This window comes from Panthera uncia, chromosome B4, assembly GCF_023721935.1.
Source record: "Panthera uncia isolate 11264 chromosome B4, Puncia_PCG_1.0, whole genome shotgun sequence".
NCBI lineage: Eukaryota > Metazoa > Chordata > Mammalia > Carnivora > Felidae > Panthera > Panthera uncia.
The window spans coordinates 29795574-29821456 of NC_064809.1; the positions used below are offsets into that span (position 1 = coordinate 29795574).

At 40.2% G+C, this 25883-nt stretch overlaps 1 protein-coding gene across 5 annotated transcripts in view; it reads right to left on the reverse strand.

The window, feature by feature from the left end:
* Positions 1-23143, reverse strand: part of LOC125918689 (uncharacterized) — a 35104-nt gene extending 11961 nt beyond the window's left edge. For 4 of the 5 annotated variants that reach the window (XM_049624807.1, XM_049624809.1, XM_049624811.1 and 1 more), the window contains exon 1: positions 23038-23143. The gene's annotated coding sequence lies outside the window, so the exon portion shown is untranslated. The remainder of the gene's footprint in view (positions 1-23037) is intronic. The other variant, XM_049624808.1, reaches the window with a different exon arrangement.
* Between the last annotated feature and the right edge of the window lie 2740 nt (positions 23144-25883).

The following is a 25883-nucleotide window of genomic DNA, read 5'->3' on the forward strand; positions in this document are numbered from 1 at the left end:
AGTGGGGCCCTAGAATCTGGATTTATGGGAAATTTTCCAGGAGGTTTATTCATTCACTATAGTTTGAGATGTCCAAAGAATGTTGTTCTAGACATAAGGACAGACCCATTCTCTATAGAAAATGGTGTGCCATGGGGGGGCCTGGGTGGCTCAGTCGGTTAAGCATCCAACTTCGGCTTAGGTCATGATCTCACAGTTCATGAGTTCGAGCCCACGTTGGGCTCTGTGCTGACAGCTCAGAGCCTGGAGTCTGCTTCAGATTCTGTGTCTCCCGCTCTGTCTGCCCCTCCCCAGCTTGCTCTCTTTGTCTCTCTCTCTCTTTCTCAAAAATAAATAAACATTAAAAAAATTAAAAATGGTGTCCCTGTCTGTGGGAGCCCCTGTAGTTCACCTCACTGGAAATTTGGGTGCCTGACTGTACTTCCCATGTCACGGCATGCAGAAACCTGTCAACCACTCTGCCCTCTCAGGTGTCTTCCATCACATCGGCAACAGTCTTCAGAGAAGACTTCAGTTCTCCCAGAAAGTCACCATGCAATCCTTCACAACACAAAGCTGAACATTCTCACTCCTCTGACCATTTTGAAAATACACCACATTGTTACTGTACTTCCATCTAAATGCTCTTTCCTCAACTTTTTAATAATTACTGGTTACCAGGCTTGACATTCTAAAATAGGGTGATGCATTTACCAAGGTGACAGGGTGTTTGTGAGGCTTAATTAATTAAGGCTTGGAGAGTGCATAGAGAAGGATTTTTTTATCAGCATTCAATATTATTATTTATTTGCAATACAATTTAGAACTTTCTCCATAATGTGGAAAAATTACAAACATCCATTTAATTCCTCAGGGTACTTGAGAGTAAAAAGCTGGCTACAGGAGAGTAGGGAATTGCTGCAGTTTCTACTATAATAACCAGCAGCGTGGAAGTGAAATAAAAATATATTACTCCAGGTGGAAGGTTATCTGAAGCCCTAAATGGGCCTGTTGCTGATATCCTCATGGTTGGCACACACAGAAAACCAGACACTCAAACCCCTCCCCTGTTTCCCCTTAATAGGTCAGCACTGAAGCCCAGAAATACCGAGTGCGTGAAGATGTCAGTGACAATAAATATTTTTTTTCAGTTAATGGGCTTCATGAATACATAGATTTCAAGTTAAGGCAATTATCTAATTTCAACTCACCACTTGCTAATTTACTAATTCATTAACTTGAGGAAACGGTCATCCTGCTTGATGCTGGCCTCCTGACAATAGAGCTGAGTCTTGGCAGGGATTTATTTCCAACAACACCAGGGACAAAAAGCATGAGATATTTTTGAAGAATAATAAAAAATGGATTAAAGGGAATAGAAATAATTTATCATGTGCAGATGTGCAGAAAGAAAAGATGGTGGCTTTGCAGTCTTATTTTATAAAAACAAAATTACAGTGAAGGTGTCTTACCCAATCAACAATCTTAACACAGGGATCTTATGAGCTATCAGGTGTACTAGATTTCATAAAAATCATATCATCAAAGGAATAGTCAGTAAATTTCCCCTCTTCTGCCTAACCTACCTCAGACCTTGCAACCCTGATGAGAAGGGAAAGCAACACAAATCTGGCAGATTCTTTGTTAAAATCCAAAGGCTGTGTGCATGTCAGTGCCTCCCTAAGGAGGTTCATGTCTGCCAAATGACTTGAAAATCCTACACCAGTTCTTCTCTGTAGGAAAGGATGAAAAAGATACATTCAAGAAAGGAAGGAAATATGGATTGAGATATGACTTGTGGCTTCTGGAATCTTCCAAGGAGGAAAGCACTTCCAAAAAACCACTTATAGGTACTTTTCTGCATCTGATAAGTATTAAATGAATTATCCAATGAGTCTTACTTTCATACAGGACTAAAATATTTCATTCAGGCATTTTCTTTAAAAAAACAAAAAGAAAACAAAAAGTATCATGGTTTTTAGAAAGACTCACAATCAAAATAGTTGTGGGGCACCTGGGTGGCTCAGTTGGTTGAGCATCCGACTTCGTCTCAGGTCATGATCTCGCGGTTTGTGAACCCCGCATCGGGCTCTGTGCTGACACCTCAGAGCCTGGAGCCTGCTTCAGATTCTGTGTCCCCCTTTCTCTCCACCCCACCTCTGCTTGTGCTCTGTCTCCCTCTGTCTTTAAAAAATGAATAAACATAAAAATTTTTTTTAATTAAAAAAATAGTTGTATTTTCTACTTTGTGACTTGCTTTTTATACTCTTAGAGATGCCCTTTGATGAATAATTTGTTAACCTGTTTTCTTTTTAGTTAGAACTTTTCTATCTGTTTGAAAAATATTCCCATTCCTAAGGTCTAAAAGCTCTACTCTTTGACTTTGTCATTTAGGTCATGAATCAACCTAGAACTGATTTTTCCAATATGGCTGAATAATCATTTGTGCCAGCACTGTTTAGTCTTTTTTCCATGATTCTGCAGGGTCACCTTTGCTATACATAAGTCTCCATTCATATGTGGGTCTGTCTCTGGATTTTATATTCTGTTCCACTGATTTGATTTATCTGCTTATCCTTAACCCATACCATACTGCTTTATCTGCTGTGGATTCCTATGAGCCTCAATACTTGATAGAGAAAGTCTTCTTCCTCCTCTTTCTTCTTCTTTGGAAACATCATGGCTATTTACGTTTGCTTTTTGCTTTTCCATATCAATTTTAGAATAAGTTTGCCAAATTCCACAAAAAAGGGAAAATATTGATATTCTAACTGGAATTGCCTTAGATCTATGGAAAAATTCAGGAAAGAATTTAAGTCTTTGCAATACTATTCTTCTAAGACATGAATATTCTGTGTCTACGTATTTAGGTTTTCTCTAATTCTTTTCAATTGTGTGTCATAGTCTTCTATAAAGAGGTACTGTACGTTTTTGTTAGATAATTTTTCTTTTTGATACTGTCGTAAAAGAAACACAGAGGCACAGAAAAATATATGTTATATATTCAGAATATATGCCTTTTAAAAATTCAAACCAAAATCAAAAAGACAAAAAGTCTATTAGCCAAGACCTTGAACGGTACTTGATAAGAAAGGTTATCCAAATGGTGAATAAAATCATAGAAGGCACTCAATATCATTATCACCAGGAAAATGCAAATTAAAACTACAGTGAAGTACCACCCCTGCCCCCAAATTGCTAAAATTAAAAAGATTGACAATAGCAAATGTTGACAAGAATGTGAAGCAATTGAGAACTGTCATATACTGCTGGTGGGGGTGTCAAACTACTTTGGAAAAAAGTTTGGTGCTTTTTACTACAGTGGATGATATTTATACCCTATAACCAAGCATTTCTGCCTTAAAGAATGTCCTAGAGAACTCTGTGTGTTTGTCCTCCAGATTACATATACGGGAACATTCACAAGAACACCCTTATAATAACCAGCTACTGGAAAAAAACTCAAATGTCTATGGACAAAAGAATGGATGAATAAATTGTGGTAAGTTCATTCAATAGAATATTATGCCACAATTGAAATGAACAATGTATGAGTACACATAAAAGTCAGGTAAATCTCACAAACATAGTGTTGATTGTAAGAACCAGACAGAAAGTAATAAATATTGTATGACTCCATTTATAGCAAATTTAAAAACAGTCAAACAGCATAAAGAAAGGCAAGGGGCTAATTACCACAAAAGTCAGCTCAAAACAGAAGGAACCTGTGACTGAGAAGGAGAACCAGAAGGTTTAGAGGTGTTGACAATGGTCTCTTTTGAACTGGGTAATAATTGTAAGGGTGTTGATTTTATAATAATTGAATAAATGTACATTTCTGTTTCATGCAATTTTCTGTATAGGACTACATTACAAAATATGACAGTAAAGGGGTACATGGGTGGCCCAGTTGGTTGGGTGACTGACTCTGGATTTTGGCTCAGGTCAAGATCCCAGGGTTATGGGATTGAGCCCTGTGTCGGACTCCATACTGAGCCTGGAGCTTGCTTGGAATTCTCTCTCTCTCCCTTTCTCTCTCTCTCTCTCTGCCCCTCCCCTGCTCACATTCAAGCACACTCTCCCTCTATCTCTCTCTCTCTAAAATAAAGAAATAAATTTTAAAAATATGACAATAAATAATATTTTTGCAATTTAGTTTTAAAAACTTAGAAAATCACACACACACACACACACACACACACACTGTACCTCATTCTTTAAAATTTGTGGATTATATCTGTGGGAGTGCAAATACAACATGGAGAGTATATGCTGGCACATTATTTTACATTTGCAGTTGCTCATTTATCAATTCAATAGTGAATAACCTTTATGATATGAACCTCTTGATTATAATACTCAGCTTTGAAAAAATTGTTTTCGCACCATATTATATATGTCAACATATCTTTAATTATAGATATATGCCCATAAAATATTTAAGGATTCATACATTTTTCTATGAAGGCTAATAAATAGGTAGTTTTGATAATGAGACTTTTTCCTGAGAGAAAGCATGTGTCCAATTACATTCTGTTTTGCATTTTCAGCTGAGTACTCCTCTGGTTTTTTAACTTATAAACACTTAGATGATATGAGTATAATCTCCCACAAAGCTGTTGAATAACTTTTTATATGGTTAGGAATATCAGAAATAGTTGTTTGTTTTTTTTTCCCCCTAGTGGCTAAAATAAGACTTCTTGTAGTCTTCATAAATAACAGCAACAATAAAAATGATTAAACAGGTACCTGGAATTTGGAACCTACATTTTCCTCATGTATAGTGTTTGGGGACCACCCTGTTCTTACCCTCACCTATCCCTTATAGTGTGTGTCTGATTCACAGAAGTGATTACTCATGAAGCAGTGTTATTCCAAACAATGGTAGAATGCTGGCTGGTACTCAGACTCTCAGCAACCAGTTGAAGGAAGAAAGGAGAGAAAGAAAGAAAGAGATACAGAGGAAGAAAAGGAGGAAGGGAAGGAAGAGTACAAGAAAAACTGTCTGACAAATTATAGACCAAAGAATGAAAAAAAAGTGAATGAATGGGTAAAAAGTCAATGGATGGATGAAAAATGAGAATATAAGTAAAATAATTAGTGACTGCTTTAAAATCAGTGGATATATGAGTGAATGAATAAAGAAAATACAGAAGAAGAATAGAAGTAAATGAATGAAAGAATGGATGGTTGGATGAATAAGTAAAAAATGAGTGAATGACAGAAAGTATAATGGCTAAATGAATGAAGAATGGAAATAAGTAAACAAAAAAAAGAGTGAGTAAAAAATGAGAGAATGAGTGAATACAAGAAAGAATGAGAACCAAAGGGATTAGTCCCTCATTTTATATAAGTGGAAACAAGAGGTCAGTGTAAATAAGCTATTTTTTTCTTTTTTTTTAATGTTTATTTTTGAGAGAGAAAGAGACCAGGGGAGGGGAGAGAGAGCAGACAGAGGATCCAACACAGGTTTTGCACTGAAGAGAGAGCCTAATGTGGGGCTTGAACCCATGAGCTGTGAGATCATGACCTGAGCTGAAATTGGACGCTTAACCAACTGAGCCACCCAAGCACCCCAATAACTGATTTGTTTCTAATGGTGCCCAGAGAGCCACTAGAACCTAGGTTTGCTGAATGTGAGTCTTGTACACTTTTCGCATAATTTAGCTTGGCATTCCCTAAGATCGGAGCCTGAGACAAGGTCTTTGTACAGATAGTTTATTTGGGGTATCATCCCAGGGAATAGTACAAAAGTGCAAGGAGAACAAAATAGGGAAGTAGAAAAAGCCAATAATAGTGTGTTGCTGAGAATTGTCCACCCAAGGGTTAAGTGGTGGGAACATTCATCCATCAGTGCCCAATCTCCTTTGGTTGATAGTGGCCCCCAGGGATGTTAACTCCAGCTTGCACATGTGCACTGGGCAATCCCCAGTAGGTATGGCGGATCCCAGGGGACAGAGATGAAGAAGGAAGCCTATACCAAGTCATAGGTTCAAGGTGGGAAGTGAGTGAGAGCTCAGAATGAACTGTCCTCCCAGAGGTGGCTAATATCAGAGGTGAGATTTTAAGAATGTGAGTCACAAAACCAGAAGCACCGGGAGTATTCGGGCACAATGATTTGTTCTAGGAAAGTTCTAGAAGGTGTTAGAAAAATGTTAGGGAAAGGAAGATGACTAAATAATCATGATTTAGTTGTACAATAAATTAATAAACACCCAGCAGCAAAAATACAATCAGGTTGAAGTCTGTGTTTCCTTCAAGCTCCAGGCACTTTATAATTCTATGATAAATCATAATACTGGTAATAGATTATTATAATAAGGGTTACTTTTATTTTTCTTTCAACTCATAGCTGTTATTAAATTTGAAATAAAAAAGAGGAGCCTTTAAAAAAATAAGAATACATGTAGAACTATTAAGGAAATAGGAGAAATATTTTCCCTGTTGAAAAGCCCTATAGCATTGAACAACAATGTGTAGATCTTATCGGTGTATGAAAAAAAAAAAAAAAAAAAAAAAAAAAAACTTCTCCTCTATCTTATATTTGTGCCTGGGGCTTGCAAATTAAACTGACAAAAGACAGATTCACAGGAGAAAAGGCATACAAATCTTATTTGATGGTAATATTTTAATTTTATATGCATGGAAGCCTTCATAAAAAAAGTGGGGGGGGGGAAGAACCAAAGTGGTGGTTTACCTAGGGGCTTATATACCATTTTAACAAAGGGTGACAAATGTTTGGAGAAGTGCCAAGAGAAAGGAAAAGGGGTTTGTGCTTCTGGGAGCAATAAATTGTGGGAAGATAAACATATAGGGAAACTAACATAAGATAAAGATTATTTTTGTAGGGTTTGTTTGTGTAGACCCATCTCAGTGCTAACTTTACATCTCTAGTGAAAATGGTTGCTTTTTTTTCTCCTCTGGTATGGGAGAGGAGAGGGAGAAAGCCTTCACAAAGGGATATTTATGTCCCACTTTTGGGAAGGCAGATGGCAGAGGGCAGGGAGCTCTTGCTGAGTTTGCTGTTTTTTTAATTGCCTTTGACTCAACACAATCCTTATTCCAATGTAGCAGATTTTGGGGTGGCATATTCTCATACCCTTCGTAGGTAAAGCCCGCTCTCCATGCATTGTTACCTATCTTACCTCTTATCACAGGTTAGGGCAATTTGCCAGAGAATACTTTAGACTTTGGATGTGGCCATTGTTCTAATCCCTGTACTGATAATCCCCAGCTCAGGACCCCGTCCATTTGTACATGCTCAGAGTAGAAAAGGAAAGCAGCTTTAACTTTTAATGTGATGTGTTCCTTCAAGCTCATCCTCGCCCCACCCCCCACTTCTTTTCAGGGCTCCCCTAATGATGCCTTCATGATATCCACTTCAACCTCCCAATATGTTCTCACCTGTCTTCAATGGTAAGGGCCAGTGTGGAAATATAGTCCTCCCTCCAGAAATAGTAACTGTCTTCCTTACACTCTCAAGGACTCCCCTTGCTGCAGGGCCAAGCTGATAATCTATTTCAGACTGAAGCATTTAAGGCTGGTCATGGCAGATCAAGCCTCCTTCCGAAGTCGTGTTTATATTTTAACATGAATTTTGGTGTTGTGATTCCAACTAACAAATAATATGGAAATTACTGGAACTGTCAGGGCCAAAGAAGGAGATTCTGGAGGTCATGAAAGATGTTTTGCCTCAACTGCCCATCCATGAAATAAGCCTTTCCTGGGCCAATAATTTTGTTCTGAAATGCCCATTCTACTGGAAACATTATTCTCTTTTTTTCCTTATCTTGGTCATGAATGTCATCACCAATTTGGTTCTGAATCCAGAAAATGGACACCAGTGTTCACACTTTCTTTTTTCTAACTTTTCCCCATCAAAATCCTGCCAGTTTTCCAGCCTAATCATCTTACCAGATTGAACGTTTCTCTTTCACTTGCTCTAATTGAGGCTTCCAGAGAGAGCCTCATGTAACTTCTGCCTAATCAGCATACTGCCTGCTTATGTACACTTCTTCCACTCCCTGCCCTCAAAGTCTGCATTCTCATCCACCTGACACCTCTGTCTGATGGTGTGATCTTCTGCCACCCTCTCCCCACTTTGGAGACCACACTATACTCTCTCTTGACTCCAGGTTTTCACACCTACTTTTACTCCTGAATAGATGATTTATTTTCCTTCCTTTCTCTTAAATACTCTCAAAGCTTATTATGACATCTGGAAGCTTTCCCTGACCCTCATCCACTTGGATTTGGTCAGGTGCCCTGACCACATACTCCAGCTGCCCTGCCATGTTGGTCTCCTGTATGGCTGCTGTAACAAATTACCACAAACTAATGGCTTAAGACAACTGAAGTTTATTCTGTTACAGTTCTGGAGGCCAAAAGTCTGAAATTGAAGTGTTGGCACAGCTAAGCTCCCTCCAGAGGCTCTAGGGGAGAATCTGTTCCTTGTCTCGTTTAGCTTCATGTCTCCAGTGGCATTGCTCTGTTTGTGACTGCATCTCTGTGCTCCATCTTCACATCGCCTTCCCGTCTGTGTGTCTGTCTTCTTCTCTCTTATAAGAATACTTTTCATGGCATTTAGGTCCCATCCACATAAGCCATGATTATCTCCTCATCTCAAGATCCTTAACTGAATCACATCTGCAAAGATAGCCTTTTCCAAATAAGATAACACTCACCAGTTCCAGGGAATTTTGTGGATATATTGGGCAGAAGACATTTTCAACCGACCACTTCAGTACTACTCTGATGGACCTGTCATTGTGCCTTGTAATTATTGTTTCTTAAATTAGTTGCCACTTTATATGACTTGTCAGCCTTGTTTGCCTCTGATCCTCATTTGAAAAGAACCACTCAAATCTCTTTAGAAGGTCAAGGACACTAAATATTTAACTTTAGCAGACCCCCTAAAACTGATTCTCCACATGGTCAGCCCCATCCCTACTCTCAATACACTCCAAGTATCTTCTTTCCCAACAAATTCTTCCCAGGGCAGAAGGCAAAGGAAATTTCCTCTCTAGTTCAGGACATTCTCATCCAGCAGATGATCCCTTGGAAGGGTTTTTATTTTTCATGGGCTTGACTTGGCCTAGCCCAACTTGCTGCTTCTCCTGAAGAACCTCCCCAAAGGAGTCTGCATCCCTCTAAAGACCATCATGCAAAAGAGCACAGGTCATCTGAGATGCCAAAGCAGTCATGTGTGCTTCTCCATTGGGACCAATAGTGGCTTCCTCCTTCTTCCTTGGCCTTGGGAGGAAGGACTCCATAGAGTTACTGCCATGCTTGCCATTGCTGGCCTCACTCAAGGTATCTGAAATATCCCCTCTCTCAAAATTTTCCAGGTACTTCGCCTCATTTCCCAATCCTCACCAGCAGAGAAAATTCAAATTCTCTTCAGTCTCCGTGGGCAGTCTTTAGAAAAAATAATAATTTCAGCCTTAGGTTCAAGTGTTTATTCCAAGACTCTTTTCCTCCTTATCACAGCTCAACTAAATAACCACTTTCTTGTCTCTTTATTAATGGAGATCACTAGTTGCAGAGATCCTGACCCTGTGACATCTTTAAGAAGCCTCCCTGACACTTTCAGGCCCTGAGGAATGCATGCTCCTGATTTGGGGCATAGGTCAGTACTCCCCAAGGTCGTTATGTAGAGAGTTCAGACACCTTTAGTTGCATCCTGTAGACCCAGTGTATTTTAGCAACATAAGATACAGCATAGCATAGCCTTTAAGGAAGCTGTGTAGCAAATCATCCAGAACTGGATCTTCAGAACATTTATGTAAGTCTCAGTTTCCTCTCCTATTAAATGGAACAATACTAACTCATATGGTTACTGTGAGTTTGGAATGAAAACATGCTTGCATAATAAAGAGGAATTTCTCCAAGATACTTAGAATGCACATGATGTTTTTGTCCCCTCTACTGACTACAGACTTTGCCAAAAAGACATTTTTCTTGGCAATTAATGGTCATTTCTCCCTGGTTTTCACACAGAACACCTTTGGGAGTTGCAATCAAATGGAGTCCTCATGTAGCAGACTTCTAAGTGGGATTTTTTTTCTCTGTTACATAGGAATTAGAGGATAAAACCCCCCAGTGTGTGTCAAAAAAGATTAAGTGCTCCATAGTCTTAAAAAATCCAACCATATTTGTGACTTTTTAGAGATTGAGATTGCCTTCAAGAAAGAGAGACAGGCATCTTCTTTCTTTACTGGATGCTTGCTGATCTATTAAACTTCAAACCCACTCTGCTTCTGCCAAGGGACTGGAAAGGAGTTAGGGGATTTCTTGAGAAAGCTTGACATGGGTCCTCAGGCATTTAGACATGCAGGTGAACAGACAGAGATCTCCAGAACATCTGGAGATTTCCAGAGGCAGTAAGTAGGCTTGTTGGGAAACATTGAGAAAAGGATTTAAGAAGGAAATACAGGTCGATGGGCTTTCAGCTCTCCAAGGTCTTTGAAAAAAGAAAACCTTAATGGTTCTCAAGCTCCACAGGAAGTACCATGGCAATAAGAGAAGACTAGGCTGGAAGTAAGAACTGGTGAGTGTGCTGGCGAGGAGGCAAAGTGAAGAGAGACACAGCCATCCCTCTTAACTGGGATCTTCAGCACAGAGAATAAAACTGAGTTCCTACAGGGGAGACCTCCATTTCAGCAGAAGTGGAAGCCAATGAACCAGAGAGAATCCAGACATTTCCCCATCACTACTGTGCTAACAGTTAGAAAACATGGCACTCTGTGCCTATATTGATAGCCCTTTTCCCCTCCACCTTCAACTTTTCAAGAGGGTAGGATGGGAGGAGCAAGGAAAGAACAGATGAAGTTCTTCCTCACTCCACGTGCCCCTGGCCTCCTGCCAAATCCAACCTAGGGATGGGGGACCCGAGATTTAAACTGAGCTTGAGGTTGGCTCATTAAATTGAATAGGCTTTTATTATTATATACTTTTAATTGTAATAAACTGTACATAATATAAAATTTATCATTTGAATTAAAGTGTACACAGTTCAGTGGCATTAAGTACATTCACAATGTTGTGCAGCTGTCACCAAAGCATTTTCCATATCCCAAACTGAAACTCTGCACCCACTAAAAAATTACTCTCTGTTTCTTCCTCTCCTCCCCCTGCCCACCCTGCACCATGGCCTGGTAACCTCTGTTCTACTTTCTATCCCTATGAATCTGCCTGTTCTAGGTCCTTGATATGAGTGAAATCATACAATATTTGTGTTTTTGTGTTTGGCTTATTTCAGTTGGCATGTTTTCAAGGCTCATCCACTTTGGAATGTGTACCAGAACTTGATTCTTTTTCAAAGCTGAATATATGCATATGCTACATTTTGTTTATCCATTCATCTTTTGGTGGACATTTGGGTTATTTTCACCTTTTGATAAATAATGCTGCTGTGACTCCTGTTTTACAAGTATGTGTTTGAGGCCCTGATTTCAAATATTCTGGGTAATGCCTAACTAAGAGTAGAATTGCTGACTCTAATAATAATTCTACACTTAACTTTTTCAGGAACTGCCAAGCAGTTTCCCACAGTGGCTGCACCATTTTACATTCCTAAATGCACATTCTGGGTTCTTCATCCTCTTCTCCAACACCTATTGTCTTCCATTTTTGGATAATAGTCATCCTAATGGTGACAAAGACTGTCTCCTTGACCTAATTTCAGTCAGACTCCACTCCTCTGAGCCTTCTTTTTAACTGGGCCTCATCCTTAGGGGCTATTTGGCCTGAATTGCCTAGTCCAGTTGTAGCAAAATCCCCTTTCTTTGTTGTCCCCTCCCTAGTAATTTCCCATCCATTGATCATCCCCCAACAACTCTGTTTGATAGCTATATGTCCCCAACTGTCTTTCTGTGTTTGGAATGGAGCAGATCTCTCTCTCCTGTTGCAATAGTCTTGACACTTACAATAAATTCTTCCTCCCCATTTTAAAAAGTGTCAGAACAGTTTTTTTTTTTCTATAACAATGGGTGTAAAGTTGTATCTCATTGTGATTTTGGTTCCCTAATGGCTAGTGATGAGCAGCTGAATGGGTTCTTAATATATGAAAATATATGGAAATGATGGCATCTGCCTTAAATTTAAGGGACAGGAAAGAGATTTTTGACAGAGTATTGTCAACATACTGAAAAAAATAGAGAGACAGATTTATGTTTCCCTTTCACCAATAATGCCCTCCTCCACTACAAAATACCCTTCTCCTTACTTATAGACAACCACTGTGGGGCCACATCTCTCCCTTCATTCTCAAAGCCTGAAGTTTCCATCTAACTGCTCCTCCCCTCCTTAAATTCCAGGTAGTCCCTGTTTGGACCTAAATTTTTAAAAGGTCAGGCTTGTTAACTGTTCCCTGTAAGAGATAAAAACACAGGCCTTCAGCACTCAACTAACCTCTTAGAACATGGATACGCAACAAGAAAACTGGATGAAAAGGGAGGTGCATGGTGACATCACATCTTCCTGACTCCATCCCTGAGCCCTAACCTGAAAGCATTCTTTTCTTTTCCTCCAAATGACAACATCTGCCCTGGAAGACAGGATGACTAGGGAGAGGGAACTGACTGGTGGGCAGAAACCTGGAAGAAAAAGCCAATGCAAGTCTAATTTTATTGATCATACAGATGAGAATGGCTCACCAAGAAGGCAGGGCAGTATTGGCTATTGGAATTGCAGACATAAGAACTCTCTTCAAAGAAAACTACTTCATAATCCCCTATGGGACTAATGTCTGCAAAGTGGCACTGGCCTTTTATGAATTGTATTAATTATACTCTTAAACCGTATGCAAATTGCAAAATCATTTTTTTCCAATTGAGTTAATGAAGCCCGTTTAGTGCAGGCAAACTGTCAGCAGAAAATTAGCCAAGCACATTGTTTGCAGATAAGAGAAATTTGGTTGAGGGTTTTCCTGGGTTATGATTGCAATACGTTCTGGGATGCCTGCTTTGCGATTTTTCTTTTCCTTGAGTGTGATCCATTTCCTTCTGACTGAGCTGGATGTGCAGGGGACTGTCACACTTTCTGATGGTGTTTTATCTATCACTGGGGAGCTGCAAATTCATTCTCAAAGTCTCAATACTGAGAGATGTTATTATCACTTGGAAACTTTCATTGAAAATAAGACAGTCTTTGAAGGTGGTTGGCTGCTTCTTGACTGCTCTGACCTTCTGTCAGCTTGGGCCTCTTTTCCTCTTGAACTCCAAGCTGCAAAGGAGAGAGTACCCCTTTCATACCTTCCAGCCCACTGCAAAGGGACCCCAACTCTGTAAGAAGCAGAATTCCTCCACATTCTTCTGACCTTGCAGTCTGGAAACCAGTGGACCTGAACTATTGGGCTTGTGCTTTGTTGATATTTTCAAGAATTTAGGATGCCTCACGGCATAGAACAATAGGATGTCTCCTCCAGGCAGGGCAGTTGCAATTATCCACCACTCGGGGAAGCACCTTTCTCTGTGCTGTGGTCTGTAGGAAGCATTACTCTCTACTATTGTGGTAGTACACAACCCACACATCTTTTCCTGAAGACTTTCTCTCAAGGACTAGTCAGAGAATGCAAATAGGTGAAGTTTGTGATTAGTGGTTTATAAATTCTCTATTCTCTGTTTCATTTCCTCAGGGCTGTCATGGTGGAAGCAGATAACCCAATGAAGTAAATTCACATTAGGAAGAAAGGCTATTAATGGTTTAGTGTGCTATCTCCCAGATGATTTATCTTTTATTGAGAAGCTTTCAGAAACATTCAAATGTTCCTGATTAAAAAAAGAAAAATTGGAAATATCCACCTGAAGGTCAGCCAGTGAGGGAACTGTATTTGAGTGAAGAGCTTTCTACTTGGCCCTCTCAAACAAGACAACTCTGGCCACTTCAATCAAAGCAAGAATATGTCCACAGCCTCAGGTCACCACAAGATGGGATTTGGAATTGGTTTTGTTGTTATACAGTCCCAGACACCAAGGTGACTCAAAAACTGCATATTTTCCCTTTCCCTACTTCCCACCATGCTGAATCGTCCCTCTTTCTGCCCAGTCTTTGGAGTCTAAGAATTCTTTGCTTCACTTTAGTCTGATACTTACCCACATCCTCTCTCAAAAGGTAGAGCTCTCTACTCCATAGCACCTTCTGCTGACTAGAGTCCCCTTGCAAGAAAGCTGAGTCTTTTCTGTTCCAGACCCCTCAATACTGACCCACTGGAAAAGGCCTGCGTTCAGTCGGCATGAGATCATCTGGCTTCCCTAGGGGACCGAGCCTGCATCTTGGCTAACTTCCCAGCTCTTAGTACAGTTTATCCCAAATTATTCCTCTTCCACATAAGACTCTGAATGTTCCAGAATGTCCAATATCTTAAATCTGCCTAAATTAACATCAAAGAAGCCTTCCCGGTGTGGTTCCTCAAACCACACATGGTTAGTTCCTGAACTAAATCCCAGGCTCATTCAGGTCATTACACAAAAAATTACGATTGCTATCTCATTTTATCCTCACAACAATCAGAGTGAAGTAGATAAAATAGACATTGCTATTCCAGATGAAAAATAATTACAGATAAACAAATGGAGATTCAAAGTGACCTGCCCCCAGTCACACAGATAACTAGTGATGAAGCCCGCCGGAAGAGAACCTGTCTCCTGGCTTTTGTTCCAACTCCACTACCTTTCACAGTGCCAACCTTATCTCATTGTTTATCAAGGTTGATTTTAATCCAGAGATATTATTCCCTTGGCACACTGAACTCCTGGCTCTATTGGCTAAATAATACTTTAAATTTAAAGGTTTCTTCCAATTTCACAAAATAGAACCAGTTTTATGGATGAAGGTACCAGTTTCCAGAAAACATACAAAGTAACATATTGGAAGATAATTTAGATTTGAATTTAGAAGTAAGAAAGACTTCATGCTTCCACCTTTGTCAGAAAGCCCATGGTGGAACCAGGTACCTGGTCTTCATACCTGGTGAAATGCCCCCACTCCCACACACTGGGGTTTAGTGGGTAGTGCACACCCATAGCCTGCAGAGCTCTCTCCATGACATCTTAAAAGAAATGAGACAGAGCACTCAGGACTGACCAAGGGAGGCACATATTTTGAAATCCATGAATTGTGTGATTTTGAGAGAGAACGGGTGTCCAACAGTTGATGAGTAAAGATCTGAATGTTGTGGAGACCAGAATTTTTTTAAACTACTTTCCATTCCAAGTCCCAAGATGAATGTGATTTGTTTATTCATCTGTTTGGTTAATGTTGGTCCTATTTTACCCAGTATCATTTAGTTTGGGTGTCAGCAAATGTTTTCCCTAAGGGACTAGCTGGCAAATATTTTAGCTTTTACAGGCCACAGGGTTATGTAAATGAAAGGGCGTGGCTGTGCGCCAATAAAACTTTATTTACAAAAACAGGTGGTGGGCCAAATTTGGCCTGGGGGCATAGTTTGCCAGCTCCTGGTTTAGAATGATACTGTCTGTGCCTTTCTAAATTTAAAAAAGTTACAACATTCATTACCAGCAGGGAGCATTCTTATAAACTCCTTCCATGCTTGCTCAAAACCATTATTCTAAGCATAAGGGCCTCACTAGAAATGAAAATCCACTGACATCAAGCCAGAAAATTCTCTTACTGAATTCAGAAATAAAATCTGTTTATCATTCCACTTTGAAAATCAATTTATTGCTTAAGAGGATGTACCTCCATTAAAGATGTAATTAATGGAAACAATTTGCATTATACAAGAATTTTAGAATGTGAGAAGATTCACCTTGTATAGGGAAAGTTAGAGGGTTTTCATTCACTGACAAAGGTTACCTTATCTAAGCAACCTAATAAAGGCAACTGTGACAAAGAAGCATATGCAATTAATAAACTTTAATTAACTTTTCCAAATTGGCTACTATTTCCTTTATATTCTAAAATTTTTAAATGATAGATAAAATATAAATAAATTTGAAGTTTTATAATAATATAAATATATAAGGGTATATAATTTATCCTAAGAATATATAATATAAAGATATATAATATTTCTTAGTGATTTGCATGAATGCTGTTTATAGGACAAGGAGCACTTGAGTAGGGTTCAAATGGTCTGAATAGTTTCCTGCATTTTCATCTATGGCTGACAGGAACCTACCTCCTCACCGTTCTGTTACACTGCCTCCCAGAAGTGCGGGATGCTATTAATGGGAATATGTTGCTCAAACAAAACAAATGGTGTCAAGAATGAAAAAAAGTTTTAGAACCTCTGCACTAAAGCAATTAGGTCCTGTGCATCAGTGATAATGGGTTGACTTTCTATGTGTTTGGGTTTCATAGCAGAGACTCAGACCCAGAGCACGTTCAGGTACAGTGGCCTGTCTTTTCTCTCCAGGTGTTCCCAGTGGCTGTATCTTAATGTAGATTGGGAACAAAGGACATGTTAGAACTGCCAAGTACCACAGTCAACTTCTCAAATGCTATCAGCTTTGCTTGCATCAGACATCAGTGAAGTGAGTAAAACACGTGAATAAAAGCAAAAGGTCTGTAATATGCAGGGCTTTATTAGGCAGTTCTGAGTGAACTCCAAACAAAATGTGCGAAAAGATGAGGCATCCCGGAAAGACACCTCTAATCAAGTCCGTGTGCCTTAGTGAAGCTCTACATCACAAAGGAAACAGAAAACAGGGTCCAGATTGGGAAAGGTGTTTGTCTTCTGCCAGTACAACATTCTTACTCCCTACAAATTTACTGAATCTATAAAGACCTGAAGTTAAGCTCCTCCCAAGGCCAGATTCAATGTAAGCGCTGGTTCTGTGCATTTAATTAATGATCTTTGTAAATATTTGAAAGATCAAAATCGATTGCATGTGCTCGGCATTTCTGCAGGAATAGATTCCAAACTTTAAGCAAGGAGACTGCCCCTTTCCGATTTCATCTGTGGTAGTTGAGGCGAGTTCGTCCTGTAAATGCACATCCTGACGCATGAAGCAAAGGGCCAGGCTCCCCAATTCCTTTCAAGGTTTTTAGCAGTCTTCATTGAAATAAATGTACCGGAAACAGCAGAAGTAGAAAATGGCACAAGGCGATAACGTTTGCATAAAGAAGCCATTAGGAAGGTGTGCCAATGGAACAATTGTGTGATGTTGCATAACAAATGCACACTTTCCTTTAGTTATTTTAAAGATTCCATTTATCTAGTGTTTTTTTTTTTTTGCATTTAAAGAGCATGATGCTGAATGATTCTCCATTCCTGAGATGCCAGCACTTCTTGAAAAAACATTCACAGAATGATTCAAAGCATAATAAAAGAGTAAATCCAATGTAATATTTATCCAGCCTGAATTTTCAGCTTTAATACATCCAAAGCCACCCCATCCCCCAATTTGCACAATCACAGCTTAATAAAGCACATATTTTAAACAGGCTGTTAAAAATTGGTGAGAAAAGCCAGAAACAGAGCCACAGAACTCCCTCAAATGCCTCCAAGATGGAGACCACATAGACTAGAAACTGGCTGGAACTTTCTAGGCACTGCCTTTTAAGTCCCTCTCTAGGGTAGGAGCTAAAAGGTCTCCATCCCACTGAAGGCAGAGCAGGGGTGGTCCTGGGGAAAGGCTAAATTCAGTTCACTGTTCAAAGAAGAATTCATGCAAATGCTTAATAAGTACATGGAAAAGGCAGCCTCACAAGTAATCAAGAACACAGATTAAAAGGAGAAATATGTTTCTTGTCTATCAAATTAGCAACTAGTACATGGCCTTCTAACTGGTTTTGCTTCCATACTTGCCACCCTACTGTCTCATCTGAGATGCATACAGCAAGCAGCCTGAGTGATGCTGATAAATCTTGAGAAGCATGGAGTAGCTTCTCTGGACTTCCTAGCCTTGGTTTCCCACTAAGAACAACCCTCCATCACCTCCTGCTGACTGGCGGCCACTCCAAGCACCTACTCAGCTCTTTCCCCTTCTTGCTGCTCTATTTACAGCTTTCCCACCAGCCCTTGAAACTGTGGAGCAACACCAACCTCCTGGCCCTTGTACCTGCTCTCCCGGCTGTCTGGAATGCTATTTCCTTGGATCTTCACAAGGCTTCATTTCTCTCTGTTCCGGACTTAGATGCTGTCTACCTAAACTATTTAGATAGCACCTCCACTGAAACAGCATCACCCCACCAGCTCCCTACCCTGCTTTACTTTCTTCATAGAACGTATCCATCCCTGCATAACAGTCTACTCTATACTTATTTACTTTCCCTGTCTTCCCACAAGATCTGAGTGTCTGGAGGACAGGAAATTCTTTTTGTTGTTGTTTGTGACTATATCTCAAGTGCCCAGAACAGCACACAATAAATATATGCCAATGGAATGGCTTTCAGTGGCTCAACCCAGGATCATCAAGGCTATTCTACCTGTGTTCCCATGCAAGGAAGGTGGAGAAAGATGTGGGCACAATCATGATAGGAAATCATCTGGCAATGTTATCCAACACCTGCAAAGAGTTTATTTTTTTTTATTCAGTTTACCCGCTTTCAGAAACTTACACCAGAGCAATAATCAAAACATTCAGGTGAAGATTTCAATATAAAGATACTTATTAAAGTATTATTTGTGACTATGACAAATGGAAATGACTGGATAAATAGCAATACTCCTAATATAGAATGGCTACCACTTTTTCAGAAGTTATTAAGTGTTGGGTAAAAGGCTAAGTTTTTAAAATACTCCACAAACTAGTTGTGTCCAATTTACAGATGAGGGCACTGAGGTAACTTGTCCAAGGCATCATTTGATGAGTTTTATGAAGCATGGGGCCTCAAGTTCTTGCTGCCTGGACTGAGCTAAGAAATAATAAATTGGATCTGACTTACAAAACAATGCCAAGCATTTGGTCTTACTTGGGGGGGAGGCTGCCAAAGTGAGTGGGGAGGCAAGTTCGATGTGCGCAGCCCGAAGACTTTTGCAAACATTTATCACTGACCTTTAATAGATCAACATTAAGCAAACAAACTTCTTCCTCTACACCCCCCTGCTCTCCCTTCTTCCTATTGTTGCCAGGGTCGATGGTTTCCTCTGAGTCCCTGAACCGATCTCCGTGGAGTCTCACTCATTTCCTGTCCAGGGAGACTTGGCATCTGATCTGCAGGCCAGAAGTGGGCTGGGGAGCCAGCAGCCCCAGGGTCTGTTTCTCCTTATTGTCTTCAGGGAGACCGTGGGCTCCCCTCCCACCCCACGCACTGTCACGGGAACCAAGCCCTCGGGTAGGAGGCCATCTGGCCCTGCTGCCAGACCTGTTGATGGGTTGGCTTCCACCCCTTGCTCCTGCCTCCCACCACACCCTTCATGCCCCCATCCACAAGAGGAAACAGCGTCCCATATGCTTGCAGCTTCGTTGACTCTTCTAGTCCTCAGCTCCAGATGGTCTGGATTCACTTTTCGAAATGGCTCTGTCTCTAATTCCCCATTTATTGTTCATGTGCTCATTTTAAGATTGTGGCCCATTAAAAAAAAAAAAGATTGCATCCCATTCCATGTTTTCTCCTTCTACATTTTGAATTATTTTAACTTAAAGCTGATGCTGCTAGCTAATTAATCAAACTTCTGCCAGCCACATGCACGTATACATCCTCTGTTGAATTTTAGTGTATGTGAATGTGTGTGTGTGTGTGTGTGTGTGTACGTGTGAGTGTGTGTGTGTGTGTGTGTGTGTGAAAGGGAAAATTCCTTTCACATGGCCTCTTGTCCCCAGAAATCTAAAAGTTTCTTTGTCTTGGCGTTGTCCCAGCAACACCACTCTCTGCCCTTTTCTTTGGCCTATTCTTAGGGTATTTTGAAAAAAAGCCTAAGGATTCTCGCAGTGCTGATTTTCACAACAGCGACAAGAAACAGGACCAGCGAGGCCCAGTTAGGGAAATCCGAGTTTACCCACCTAACGATTTGTGGGAGATAAATTGTAAATCCTTTCCATAGTGTCCCTCTCCCCCTTCCCTTGCTCCTTTTTGGCATCTCCCTTCCCACATTCCCCTCCCTCCAGATAGTTAAGGACCCCTGAGGGAAGGCAAAACCTTCAGACCATTTCACCTTTACCTTCCTTAAGTGTAATTCCTCAGAGACTTTGTGGGAAAAAAAAAAAGCAGGAATAGTGAACTCAACAAGCATTCATTCAGAGTTGATGTGCTAGAGTGGCCTTAGGGAATAGCCCTACCATTGAACATTTCACTTTAGTATCAGCAATATCTTAATCCAAAAAGTCATTAATATAGATCCTTCAGTCCAACATAGTGGGAAAACATGTTTTGTCACCTCACTTCTGTTTATCTTTTGGCCTGTCTCTTAGGACCATCAGGTAATGCCTTCCCATGCATGAGGGGGCTGGATGTGGTGAGCTGTGTTCTTGGAGTTGACTCCATGAAGCTCTTCGGGGCTGCTCTCCTCACCATGGACCTTCTCCTGGTTGCATGCATGTTCAAATGAACAAATGAAAGATCAAATGTGAATATGGATTTACTTTCTAGTAGTGAGAATCCAGCATGAATTTCTTCCTTATTCTTTGACTTAAACTGAGGTGTTTTTTTTTTTTCTCTTTGATGAAGCAGGATGAACAGCAAAGATGAGGTGACTATGGTGAAGCCAGAGGACAGGGCCTCCTTTTTAATATTGTTTTTATTGATGAACAGCCATCTAACTCCATTTCCTGGCTCTCTCCCCAGCTGCAGTACACTCAATTATATTTTTGGGATTGTGTGCTACAGAGATCATTCTGCCTTATTCTTTTAAAAACTGGTTGGGATTTCAAACAAAGGGGAATGCATTTTTAAGGAGGAAGGAGAAGGGAGTCAAAACTGCTGTGTCTTTCTGATTGCAGACAAACGACCGGTGAGAATGCAAAATTCTTTTTGTCCTCATTTCAATTTCTCCAGCACTGAAGGATGCCCTGCTTCTCTGCTAGAAGATGCTCTGCTCTAAGAAATACACCCCCCCCCCCCACCCAGTTACTAGAAAGAAGACTACATGTGGACTAGTGTGCAAGGCAGACTGGTGGGTGACCAGACCCTCACGGTTCTCCCACACTAGAACAAGCAGTCAACTCAGATAGAAAGACAAACAGCCAAATGAATCTGCCAAGGCCAATAAGTTAAGAAGGCTAGTTGATTCATGTGACTTCAGTGCGGTAGGGTAGGTGGAAGTGTCAGTAGACAAGAGACCTAGTTTTAATTTTTAGCTCTGTCATCTGCTACCTACAGTCATGAAACACACCTTTAGCATCCCTTGGAATCTTTAGTTTCCTTGTAAGTGGAATGAGGATGGGAAAATCCTGCCCCATTGGAGCCATCAGAAGGATCAGGTAAAATGTCACTTGTGAAACCCTAATTTTACTGTAAGTGTTAAGGATATATAACCAGTCCGTCTGTGTGATAGTAAGTAGTTTAGACAAAGGGAATGTCCCCCATGTCCATCCCACAAAAGGGAAGACAACCTGTGGGGTTACTGAGTATGAAGGGGAGAAGAGGATAACACACAAAATTGGGTGACTTTGAGAGTAGCATGACCCTTTCTAACTTTAAATTTTTAAAAATGTTTTAATGTTTATTTATTTTTTTAAATTTTTTTTAACGTTTATTTATTTTTGAGACAGAGAGAGACAGAGCATGAATAGGGGAGGGACAGAGAGAGAGGGAGACACAGAATCAGAAAAAGGCTCCAGGCTCTGAGCCATCAGCCCAGAGCCCGACGCGGGGCTCGAACTCACGGACCGCAAGATCGTGACCTGAGCCGAAGTCGGACGCTTAACCGACTGAGCCACCCAGGTGCCCCTAATGTTTATTTTTGAGAGAGAGACAGAGAGTGCAAGCAAGGGAGGGGCAGAGAGAGAGGAAGACCCAAAATCTGAAGCAGGCTGCAAGCTCTGAGCTGTCAGCACAGAGCCCAACACAGGGCTCGAACTCACAAACTGCGAGAGCATGTTCTGAGCTGAAGTTGGATGCTTAACCAACTGAACCACCCAGGCACGCCCCCTTTCTAACTCTAAAGGAAACCACACATTTCCTGTATAGTTTCGTAGATGCTCTAGAATCATTGTGGCGTCCATTCTGAGTCAGAAATTCAGTCTTAGCATTGACGGTGTTTCTCAATGATGCAATACCTCTGAAAAGAACAATCTCTTAAAAACACACAAGGCTTCCCACAGGCCTCCATTGATTGGGCAATATTAGGCTACTCCTTCTCTGGTGAAGAGAAAGAAACACATATGATTTATGATAACGTGGAGTGTGATTCACTTGCTGGTGCATCCGCTTCTGGCAAAATAGTATTAGCTCTTAATACTGCTAGCTAAGCATTTCTCAACAAAACTTCATAGGCCTATGAACCAGCTGCTACTGGAGGGATTAGCTAACATACAAGGCTGAGTGGCCCCATCCAAAGTTATTTCCAAAGATATACCTTGGGGATTCATAGTGGCAGTTTTTTAAATTTTAAAATATTGCACAGTTTTCTGTACTTGAGTCCTTTTATGTTTTCTTGTTACTGAATGCTCCTTTGAAACCAAAGGTATTGATATATTCTACCCTGCAGGGAAATCAATAAAAACTTTAATCACAAAATTAAATAAAAACCAAAGCTACTGACATTACATGGTAACACTCACTGAAGCAACAGCTTGAAGTTTTATGGTTCTCCTGCGGCTGGACTTATTATTTGTAAGAAAATCAATATCATCTTTAGAGTAATTTGGGATGCATCTTGTCATCATAGAAAACAAGTTCCTGGTAGACTTTACTAAAAAGGTAAGAATGAAGCATCAAACTGTGTTTGCCCATGCAGAAAGTGATTATTCCTTGATAGCGGGAAAAAAATAGAAGTGGGATGGCCACAAATGACATCTCCAACTGTGTCTCAAAGCACGTCATCATCTAGACGTGGCGGTCTAGGGCTCTAAACCACCTTCTACACACACTCTGATCTTATCAATGGGTCAACAGGCCTTTCCTGGAATGATTAAAAGCTTGGGGTAGTACATGATTTGAAATGTCCCCAGGAATGCAGCACATTCTTCATAGAACATACAGTAATATTACCTTAGTGATGTTAGGTAACAAAGCATCCTATTTCACATCTGGGGTGTTTTGCAAGTCACGGGATCATAGAATTGGATGAAACCTTAAGAGGCATTAAGTCCAATAAGCCCAAACTCTCTGTGATGCAGAGAACATTCTAGAGTGTTCGTGAAGGATATAATTCCTCTTAACTGTCATGTTTTCTTTCTCATCATTCATGGCAATGCATATCCAGAAACATGTGTATGTATACAACCTTTTATCTTCATGAGCCACACGTTTTCCAGTTCTAATGAATTATTAGGCTGAAAGCGTGTTCTTCTCCTCCATAAATGTCTGCGTGGTAAGCCACAGAGTGTAAAGTGAAACCATTGGCAGCCTGAACCATCAAGAGCTTCCCAGACAGTGATGTGGTAACACACTTTCAATGAACTTTTAAGAGAACCCTGAATCGCTGCAAGTTTACTGGAGTCTAACTCAATATGCTCTTGTCCCCTGTGCTCTTGTGTTAGATCTTCAAAATGGCTTTTCTCAGAACTTGGGACTGCTTGCTCAGAATAGAAAGCAGAACCAGAGAATGAGACCTGCTTAATATATGGCAAGCACCAGTTGAATTAAGAGCGGAGGTTTTGAAAGTCAGGAAATGAAAACCAAAAGATTTTGCAAGGGTGAGGCCAATATTAAACCCAGCCAAAGTCAGCATTTATAGGCTTGGAGTCATCAACCTTGAATCAACAAATCAGGGTTTGGGGCACCCGGTGGCTTAGTCAGTTAAGCCTCTGACTCTTGATTTCAGCTCAGGTCATCATCTCAAGGTTTGAGGACTCAAACCCCACATCAGGCTGTGTGCTATCAGAGCCTGCTTGGGATTCTCCCTCTCTCCCTTTCTCCCTCTCTCTCTGCCCCTCCCCTGCTCACGCACATGCTTTCTCTCTCTCTCTCTCTCTCTCTCAAAATAAATAAATAAACATTAATTTAAAAAAAAAATCAGGGCTTAGAATCCAGACAGTAGGTGTAAGGACTATTTCCAAAAGCTCCTCACATATGACCGTGAATCATAAGGTACTTAAGGTCTTTACCACTTATTGCAGAGATTGCTGATCAGTGAACCATCTCCAGGAATTAAGGTGGGAGGTAAGTGAATAAAGGGTGTGGAACACTCCAGGTCAGTAAGAGCAAGAAACCAAAAGGTCAATTAGATATGAGATGGCTTCTGTATCAGTACCCTAGGACATCAGCACTTTTGTCCTAATGTTCTCTTTTTGAACAACTTTCCTGATTAAATAACTAAGGCCACTTCAGGATAATTTTCTAAAGGCATGCTGCTCCAGAAGGTTCTCTCAGGAGAAGAATAGAGAAGAATTCACATCTTCTTCTATTGTAACCAGGTGTCCTCCAGCAAACCTAACCAGATAGGCTTGTCCCCATTCTCCAATCCATAATCTCCAGCTCCAATATCCTTTTCTAATGTGAAACACAAACAAACAATGAAAACTCTATACATATTTCTGTCACTGAGTTTAACAAATTGCATTAAAATGGTTGTACCATATGAAATTGCCAATATTAATCATTTTTGACATAAAAATGGCAATTTCATATAGTTCAAACTAATAATTATCTGCTTTTGTGCCTATATCCTCAGCCAGCTCATTTGTTTGATTTTCTGTTTATGTAATCAAATTTTAATAGGTCTTCACACATCACTGGTTTTCAGTCATTGTCTGATGAATACAGGAATGAATGAATGAAGAACCTGAGCTTCAGGACTTGTGCCATCTTTTTGAAGAAGACTGCTGGGGCTGTATATTTGACAAGAAAGAAGTTATGTGAGTTAGAAACAACTCTTTGATCTGATAGAACTATAAACAGTACATATTTCTGGATAATCTATTTCCTCAATAAAAACATGACCACACTGACAGATAAGCATACTATTTTATGGCCCAGCCAAATAATTTTCCTCTCAGATTAACAGATCTTCCAATACCTCATGGGATGGGAATCAGACCTTGGGTCTTGTTCTTTCATTTGGTATTTACATGTGGTCCACTGACAACCAAAGCCAATCCATTTTAGCTGACGACACTGGGTTGAAAATTTTTTGCACTGCAATGTTCCTGGTTAGATGCTGACAGGTGTGCAATTCTTATTTCTTTACTAAGTGTTCTCTATATCAAACTCACAACCATGCTATTTCTCTTCTGCACCTGATTCAGTGAGCCCTGGCTTATTTGATACTTGTGATTAGGCTGCCTTAGTCACTAACTAGCAAAGTTTCTGAGGAATCTGGCAGAAATGTCTTTAAGTCTAGATATTTTCTTTATGATTATGTGCAGAATTTTTCTTTTTTTTTTTAAACTTTTTTTTAACGTTTATTTTTGAGACAGAGAGAGACAGAGCATGAACGGGGGAGGGTCAGAGAGAGAGGGAGACACAGAATCTGAAACAGGCTCCAGGCTCTGAGCTGTCAGCACAGAGCCCAACGCGGGGCTCGAACTCACAGACTGCGAGATCATGACCTGAGCCGAAGTCAGCCGCTTAACTGACTGAGCCACCCAGGCGCCCCGTGTGCAGAATTTTTCAATATTAGTTAGAGACACTCTTCTAAAACAACATGATAATTTCTAGTGCAAACCTTGTCAAGAGCAAAATGAAATGACCTAAAATTGAAGATAAGCAACCTCTTGGGAAAAAATGGAGATGGACAAGGAAGAGAAGTAAAGTCTGAGGTAAAATTAGCAAATTTGTTTTTCTTTCTGGTTGTCATCATTTTTTTTTCTTTTGGTAGGTATTGTGGGAATGGGCTGAAAAATACAGCAATTTTGGAAAAAGTAAACAAAAGTTCTTGATATTAATGTTGAATT